Source organism: Mobula birostris, chromosome 3 (genome assembly GCF_030028105.1).
Source record: "Mobula birostris isolate sMobBir1 chromosome 3, sMobBir1.hap1, whole genome shotgun sequence".
Classification (NCBI taxonomy): domain Eukaryota; kingdom Metazoa; phylum Chordata; class Chondrichthyes; order Myliobatiformes; family Myliobatidae; genus Mobula; species Mobula birostris.
The window spans coordinates 136,869,807-136,879,146 of NC_092372.1; positions in this window are offsets into that span (position 1 = coordinate 136,869,807).

Consider the following 9,340-nt stretch of genomic DNA (forward strand, 5'->3'; position numbering starts at 1 on the left):
ATAGTCAGAGGCTTATTCCCAGGGCTGAAATAACTAACACGAATGGGCATAGTTTTAAGGTGCTTGGAAGTAGGTACAGAGGAGATGTCAGGGGTAGATTTTTTATGCAGAGAGTGGTGAGTGCGTGGAATGGGCTGCTGGCAACGGTGGTGGACGCAGATACTATAGGGTCTTTTAAGAGACTCTTGAATAGGTTCATGGAGCTTAGAAAAATAGAGGGCTATAGGTAATTTTTAAGTAAGTACATGTTCGGCACAGTATTGTAGGCCGAAGGGCCTGTATTGTGCTGTAGGTCTCCTATGTTTCTATTTCAAGATGTCTAGAATACAAGAGCAGGGATATGATGTTGAGGCTTTATAAAGCACTGGTGAGGCCTCACATTGAGTATTGTGAACAGTATTGGGCTCCTCATCAAGAAAAGATGTGCTGGCATTGGAGAAGATTCAGAGGAGGTTCACAAGATGATTCCAGGAATGAAAGGGTTATCATACGAGGAAAGTTTGATAGCTCTGTGTCTGTACTCGCTGGAATTTAGAAGGATGTAGAGGGATCGCATTGAAACCTTTCGAATGTTGAAGGACCTAGACAGAGTAGATGTGGAAAGAATGTTTCCCATGCAGGGGCAGTCTAGGTGAAGAAGGCACAGCCTCAGTATAGAGGGGCATCTTTTTAAAACAAAGATGCAGAGAAAGTTCTTTAGCCAGAGGGTGTGAATTTATGTAATTTATGACCATGGGCAGCTGTGGAGGCCAGGTCTTTGGACATATTTAAGGCAGTGCTTGATAGGTTCTTGATCGGACATGGCATCAAAGGTTATGGAGAGAAGGCTGGGGAGTGGGGCTGAGAAGGGGAAAGAGGATCAGCCATTATTGAATGGCAGAGCAGTCTCGATGGTCTCAAAATGTTATCAAAATGATGCATAATTATGAAGTAGAATTATCATCATTTATCAATCCTTGGTCTAGTTCTTTGTGGCCTTAGGCACAGCGGCTTGTTTTAATGAGCAAGCACGTGATATTTTCTCATAGGATTTCAGTTTTGGAATAGGTTGTCTGATTTTTATGTCATTACTAAGAAATACCTGAAACTGAAACAGTTTATCAAGTATTCAGCATTTAAAATAGAACATGTCATCTTCTATGTTTTGTTATTTGCATTTGACCTACAGGGAACTTGATCAAACCACTTTGAGGCTCTGACATGGGAGACACTTATTTTATCAGTTGGGTTGCATTGACAACAGGTTCTTGATGAGAAACCATGGTTTGATGCTAATCTATTGTCACTGAGTTTTGTTTTGGCAAACTGCTCTCAGAAAAACAATAAATACTTAAATTTTAAGGGAGGCAATATTTTTGGGTTAACTTTTATGGAGTCAAATCAATAAAATTGCAGATTTTTTAAAATGGGCTTATCATTGCTAGCCTACAGTGAATGTATTTCCAAATAGAAAGTTGTAAGATGGTTTATGAATGGAAATTGCAAAACAAATTCAAATTTCCTGCCTTTTTTCTTGATTCTAGGTCCCACAGGAACAGTAGGCCAGTCAGCTCTTCAAAATCCTCTATCCACTTTGTTTACATGTATGTCACTTGATGTGCCCTGCTGGCAAGCAAAAAACAAAATCTCTGATTTAAAAATATTATTATTAAACTGGTATGCATGGCATTTCTTGGGAGAAAATTCCACACTTTTACCACTTACTACATGAAGGAATGCTTCTTGATTTTAAGGACTATCCCATGTTCAAGACTCTCTGTCAATTCAACAATGTTTCTACTTGACATAGCAATTCTTTTCAATGCCCCAAATATATACATAAAGACTCTGACTTTTCACAGTGCAAGCATATTTGAGTCTTTTTTTTGTTTTGGTGGAATTTTTCCAACCATTCAAACTATTTTAATATCTCTTCTTATTTTGTGTACCATGTTACTGGACAAACAAGAACTTCTCTCCAACACAGCTATCACTCATGTCCCTCTTATCTATTCTTGGCCCTCTTCACTTCACAACCACATTCTAGATTTTGCATATATCAACAGGTGCCAGAGATGCTTTGACAACACCACCTTTCTCAGTTCTGCCAACTAAATAATAGAAGACCAAAGCTATTCTCTTTTTAAGCAGTTAAGCAGAACCTAGGGCAAATCAGTCCAGGTTGAAATGTGCCCCTCTAAGCATTCATTTGGCCTGCCACTGGTCTCACAGTGGCTGCAGTATGTGCTGCCTTTAAAGTTCAGTGGAGTTGTTCAACACAACTCCATGACGAAGCCGGACCCTTTGATTCTTTCTGCCATTTAGTATGATAATGGCTGACCTATGTTGGCCACAACTTCTCTTCTGTACCAATTATCCACGCTCATCTTTTCCGCAATTTATCAAATACTTATTCTCTTCCACATTAAACACATCTAATGATATATCATTCAGAGCAAAGAATTTCAGACAGTCACCATCCTCTGCAAGAAGAAATGGATATGTACTTCATTTCTAAATGACCAGCCTTTTATTTTATACTTCCCTTGTTCCCTTGTTCAAGACTCTCCCATTAATGAAAACTCAACTTTGTTACTCCGACAGAACTTCTATTTATTTATTTATTTAGCGATCGTGTGCAGAACCAGCCCAACAAGCCACACCACCCAACAACCCACCTACTTAATACCAGCCTAATTATAGGATAATTTACAACGAACAATTAACTGACGAACTGGTATGCACTTGGACCGCGGGACAAAATGGAGCAGCCGGAAGAAACTCTCATGCGCACTTTCTTACAGAGGACACTGGAATTGAACTCCAAACACCAATACACCAAGCTGTAATAGCATCATGCCAATCACTACACCACCTTACCTTCTGCAAGCTTTACCACTGAAAATGGCAAGAGCACGTGGGACTGTATCATTTCCATGTTCTGCTCCATGTCAGGCATCATTCTTCAGTGGAAACCACAGTCTTCCATTCCTGCCATGTCTGAATTCTGGAACGACCTCCTTCCTGGCATTGTGAGAGCACCATCACCAGAAGAATCGCAGTGGTTCAAGAAAATGGTGGTCCTGTCAACAATAACCAAATTCCAAAAAGTTGATCTGTTATCTGCTGATTTACTATGAACAGGTCCACATACTCATGAAGTCAGCCCCAGGCCAGATCTTGAACAATTATATCCACATCAATGTACATTTTGAAGAACCAATCATTGGCTGTATGAATACAGAGATCAGTTTATGGGTCAGTTGTGTTAAGTGCTTCATGCACTGTGCTGTTCTAATAGAAAATAGTCTTTGTTATAAAACTTCGCATTGTGATTTCAAAATCTATCTCTGCTTGTGAATTTCAATACATTCATTGGGAATAGTTAGTTACAGTTTTAGAAAGAGGCACTTCGGTCCAACTTGTTCATGCTGATCAAGTTGCCAACCTGAACAACTGTCAGCAATTCACCCATATCCCTCTAAACCAGGGGTTCTCAATCTGGGGTCTACAGTCTCCTTGCTTAATGGCATAAATAAGGTTGGGAAGCCCTACTTTAAACCTTCATATCCCAGCTAATATTATTTCCTTTTGGGTAGTTAAATTTTTTGACATAATTTACTAACATGTTAATGTTTTTAGAATATACTTTATTAGTGGAGTATATTGAATACAGGACCTTAATAATATATACAGTTTTCATTATCTGCATGCAGTCTATGTTGCTGTTCCTACTAAATGACAGGTGTAAATGAAAACTTCCTGATTATATTTAAACTTAATTTCTGTGATTGTGCTGTCTTTGATTAACCTACTATTAGAATATATTGATAGATTGTGAAGTCTATCGGTTCCTTACCCAGTGCCATACACTCGGAAATTATTCCCTCGTATGCATGACTTCCTCATGAGTAAATGTTTTATGAACATTAATAATCAAAAAAAATGTAATATTAACCAGGCAGTTCAGATAAGGATGACTGCACCAATACCTGGAAAAGGAGTGTTGCTTATTGGAAAAATTAATCAGGTTTAACTTGTATCTGCCGGAGTTTCATGTTGTGAGAGAATTTAGAATGTGCGACAGTATAAAAATAAAGGGTAGTTCAGAGATAGAACGAAAACTTCTCTCTGCAATAGAATTGCTTTGACCATTCCATAGAAAGAGAAGCTGAAACTCCCTTCTCTATGGTATTGTCGGAATCAGAATCAGAATCAGGGTTATTATCACCAACATGTGTCGTGACATTTGTTAACTTTGCAGCAGCAATACATACAATGCATTACATGATAATGTAGAAAGAATAAATAAATAAATAAATTGCAGTAAATTTATATATGTATATTAAATAGTTAGATTAAAAATAGCACACACCAAAAATAATATTAAAAAAGTGAGTTAGTGGTCATGGGTTCAATGTCCATTTAGGAATCGGATGGCAGAGGGGAAGAAGCTGTTCCTGAATTGCTGAGTGTGTCCCTTCAGGCTTCTGTACCTCCTTACTGATGGTAACAATAAGAAAATGGCATGTCCTGGGTGATTGGGTTTGTTAGTAATGGAAGCCACCCTTCTAAGGCACCGCTCCTTGAAGATGTCTTGGATATTACAGAATCTAGTACCAAAGATGGAGATGGCTAATTTTACCAACTTTCTGTATCTTTTTTTGCTCCTGTGTAGCAGCCACTGACCGCCCCACCCCATTCCAGACAGCGATGCAGCCTGTCAAAGTGCTTTCACGTGGTACACCTACATCTATAGAAGTTTTCAAGTGTTTCAGTGTTTGAATATTTTTAAGGAAGAGTTAGATAGATTTGTAATAAGTAGGGTGGTGAGCAATTATATATGGGTAGATTGAAAAATTGAGTTGAATAAGATCAGCCATTATTTTATTAAATAGCAGAGCTGGTTCAAGCTTTCAAATAGCATGAGACTGCTCATAATCTACATTTATCAGTAAATATGTCTGTTCAGCAACCAGAAATGGTTCCAAATTCCGTGGAGGGACAAGAAAGCAGGTGAATCGGGGAACAGGGACTTTGCTAATTTCTTGCTCATCTGCAATGTCACATGATGGTATTTTTATTCAACTGAAGTGACTACTTCCAATTCCTGTTGACACCTCATTAAGACTAAGAGTTAGCAGAGAAATATTCAGCTGCTCATTAGCCTAAATTGCTATCATTTCTGATTATTTTTGTTTGTTTTCCAAATTAAGGGGTGCTGGAAGCATATAAAGAGCCTAATGGGAAGTATATACAGACCTTTGAATAGTAACCAGGATGTGGGGTGCAAATTACAATGGGAGATAGAAAAGGAATGTAAAAAGGGTTCCAAAAGAAGTGGCTGAAGAGATTGTGGAGGTGAGGAAGATAAGAATGGTAGGGTGAAGGAACCATGGGTGACAAGTGAGGTGGAAAATCTAGTCAGGTGGAAGAAGGCAGCATACATGAGGTTTAGGAAGCAAGGATCAGATGGGTCTATTGAGGAATATAGGGAAGCAAGAAAGGAGCTTAAGAAGGGGCTGAGAAGAGCAAGAAGGGGGCATGAGAAGGCCTTGGCGAGTAGGGTAAAGGAAAACCCCAAGGCATGCTTCAATTATGTGAAGAGAAAAAGGATGACAGGAGTGAAGGTAGGACCGATTAGAAATAAAGGTGGGAAGATGTGTCTGGAGGCTGTGGAAGTGAGCGAGGTCCTCAATAAATACTTCTCTTCGGTATTCACCAATGAGAGGGAACTTGATGGTGAGGACAATATGAGTGAGGTTGATGTTCCGGAGCATGTTGATATTAAGGGAGAGGAGGTGTTGGAGTTGTTAAAATACATTAAGCCAGATAAGTCCCCGGGGCCTGACGGAATATTCCCCAAGCTGCTTCATGAGGCGAGAGAAGAGATTGCTGAGCCTCTGGCTAGAATCTTTATGTCCTCGTTGTCCACAGGAATGGTACCGGAGGATTGGAGGGAGGCGAATGTTGTTCCCTTGTCCAAAAAAGGTAGTAGGGATAGTCCGAGTAATTATAGACCAGTGAGCCTTACGTCTGTGGTGGGAAAGCTGTTGGAAAAGATTCTTAGAGATAGGATCTATAGGCATTTAGAGAATCATGGTCTGATCAGGGACAGTCAGCATGGCTTTGTGAAGGGCAGATCGTGTCTAACAAGCCTGATAGAGTTCTTTGAGGAGGTGACCAGGCATATAGATGAGAGTAGTGCAGTGGATGTGATCTATGTGGATTTTAGTAAGGCATTTGACTAGGTTCCACGTGGTAGGCTTATTCAGAAAGTTAGAAGGCATGGGATCCAGGGAAGGTTGACCAGGTGGATTCGGAATTGGCTTGCCTGCAGAAGGCAGAGGGTGGTGGTGGAGGGAGTACAGTCAGATTGGAGGATTGTGACTAGTGGTGTCCCACAAGGATCTGTTCTGGGACCTCTATTTTTCATGATTTTTATTAACGACCTGGATGTTGGGGTAGAAGGGTGGGTTGGCAAGTTTGCAGACGGCACAAAGGTTGGTGGTGTTGTAGATAGTGTAGAGGATTGTCAAAGATTGCAGAGAGATATTGATAGGATGCAGAAGTGGGCTGAGAAGTGGCAGATGGAGTTCAACCCGGAGAAGTGTGAGGTGGTACACTTTGGAAGAACAAACTCCAAGACAGAGTACAAAGTAAATGGCAGGATACTTTGTAGTGTGGAGGAGCAGAGGGATCTCAGGGTACATGTCTACAGATCCCTGAAAAAGTTGCCTCACAGGTGGATAGGGTAGTCAAGAAAGCTTATGGGGTGTTAGTTTTCATAAGTCGAGGGATAGAGTTTAAGAGTCGCGATGTAATGATGCAGCTCTATAAAACTCTGGTTAGGCCGCACTTGGAGTACTGTGTCCAGTTCTGGTCACCTCACTATAGGAAGGATGTGGAAGCATTGGAAAGGGTACAGAGGAGATTTACCAGGATGCTGCCTGGTTTAGAAAGTATGCATTATGAGCAGAGATTAAGGGAGCTAGGGCTTTACGCTTTGGAGAGAAGGAGGATGAGAGGAGACATGATAGAGGTGTACAAGATAATAAGAGGAATAGATAGAGTGGATAGCCAGCGCCTCTTCCCCAGGGCACCACTGCTCAATACAAGAGGACATGGCTTCAAGGTAAGGGGTGGGAAGTTCAAGGGGGATATTAGAGGAAGGTTTTTTTACTCAGAGAGTGGTTGGTGCGTGGAATGCACTGCCTGAGTCAGTGGTGGAGGCAGATACACTAGTGAAGTTCAAGAGACTACTAGACAGGTATATGGAGGAATCTAAGGTGGGGGCTTATATGGGAGGCAGGGTTTGAGGGTTGGCACAACATTGTGGGCCGAAGGGCCTGTACTGTGCTGTACTATTCTATGTTCTATGTTCTGTTAGTAATGATCTTTCAAGAATCACCAGATCCTGGATTGGTTCCAGAGGACTGGAAAATTGCAAATGCCACTCCATGCTTTAAGGAGGAGGGAAGCAAATGACAGGAAGTTATAGGCCAGTTAGCCTGATTATTGTAAGATGTTAAAGTACTTTATTAAGGATGAGGTTTCTAGGTACTTGGAGGCACATGATTCAATAGGCTGAAGTCAGCGATGTTTTGTGAATCTGTGGAATTCATTGCCACGGACAGCTGTGAAGGCCAAGTCATTGAGTATGCTTAAAGCTGAGGTTGATAGGTTTTTAATTTGTGATGGCATCAAAGGACACAGGGAGAAAGCAGGAAAATGGTTTTGAGAGGGAAAATAAATCAGCCGTGATTGAATTGTGAAGCAGAATTGATTGGTCAAATGTCCTCATTCTGCTCCTACATTATATGACCTTATGGCTTTAAAAAAGACACATAGGAACTTCTATGGAGACACAGCATTTGAAAGACTTTGTTGCAGTATTTATGCTTCTTTTACAGTATTTTTGTCATATTTTTAGTAACTTTGTTAATATATCTAATTCTCCCATTTGTCCTTGTATCTCATGGTTAGGGCAATACAACAGGGGTTATATTAGGGAAGTCAGCAGGCCCTAAAACAATTTCCAGCACAACATAAGTATGCAGATGCCCATAATTTGTTAGAAGAAGAGATAAAGGAAAGCTGTGTCTTTGAATGAGAAACTGAAGGTAAAATTAATTTTAATTACAGTAAATGTCATTTCTGTAAGACCACTGGACTGGAGTGTTTATTTACACCCATGGTGTTTATTTCCATCCACAGAAGTGTATATTTTCTTTTGTTTCTGAAGTACAGTATTTAAGGCATTTTTGAAGCATCTGAAAATTCCTAGCAATGATAGGATATGTGTTCTTTAAATAAGCCTCTAATAGTCTGTCAGAGGCAAAAGTAACACGTGTTGCAAAAATAACAGTGTCTGCTTCATGAATGCAATTCAAAGATATATGCTGCATGAGTCATTATTATATTCCAGCAGTAGTTTTGCCAAACAAATCTTAAGAGCTCGGGTATGCTGCTTCCTATTTTCAGGTGGAATATTAATGTGGGGAGGGATTCATACATAGACTCGGCTGCAATCCTGTTTTGAATCTGAGCAGAGAGTCTTTGTGTTCACCACCCCACCACCACCACCACCACCACCAATTCTCTGACTGCAGTCATGAAGTTCTTTTATTGCAGCAGAATATCCAGAAGCCTCTTCCTTCAGAATACTGGATTGGGCATTTCCTGTAGCAGTGCACCCTGAAGCAGGTTCCATTTGTCTGTCAACAGGTGCAGATTACTTGATTAAAAACAGAAATTATATCAAAAAATGATCTGAACACTTTCAAACTTCGTTTAAAAAAAAAAAAAAAAAAAAAAAAATAGCTTAATCATGCTGAAAGCAGGGAACTGTACAGGATGAAGTAGTGACTCTCCTTGGGATTACCTTTTACAGAAAGGAAAGCATCCCTATCATTTTAATAAAAGAAATCAAGGCCTGAATACTCAGTTCACCTTGATCTGAGTCTGATGCAGCTGTTGGGCACTAAATTAAGTTATACACCCTAACATGGAGTACAATTAAGCTACTCTATCTGTCAAAAGGATTCTCCCCAGAGATCCACCCAACCCTCCATTCCTCCAGTTCTCACCCCATCTCAATGACAACCATTTCCTGTGGACCAGTATGTGACTAATATAGCTGTGTGCTGATAACCATTCATCATTTGTGCAGATTGGCTTTGTTACTCTTAAAGGTGAGAAAACCACAATAACAATGGTGCAAAGATGTTCAAATTTCATAATTGTTTTGGCTGTCAGTTTGGCATTCATGCCACATGCAGTGCTCATTTACTGCACTAAAATGCCTAAAGGCCTACAATATTCTACTGAGTGAAATAGCAAATCAAACAAGGAAAAGGAG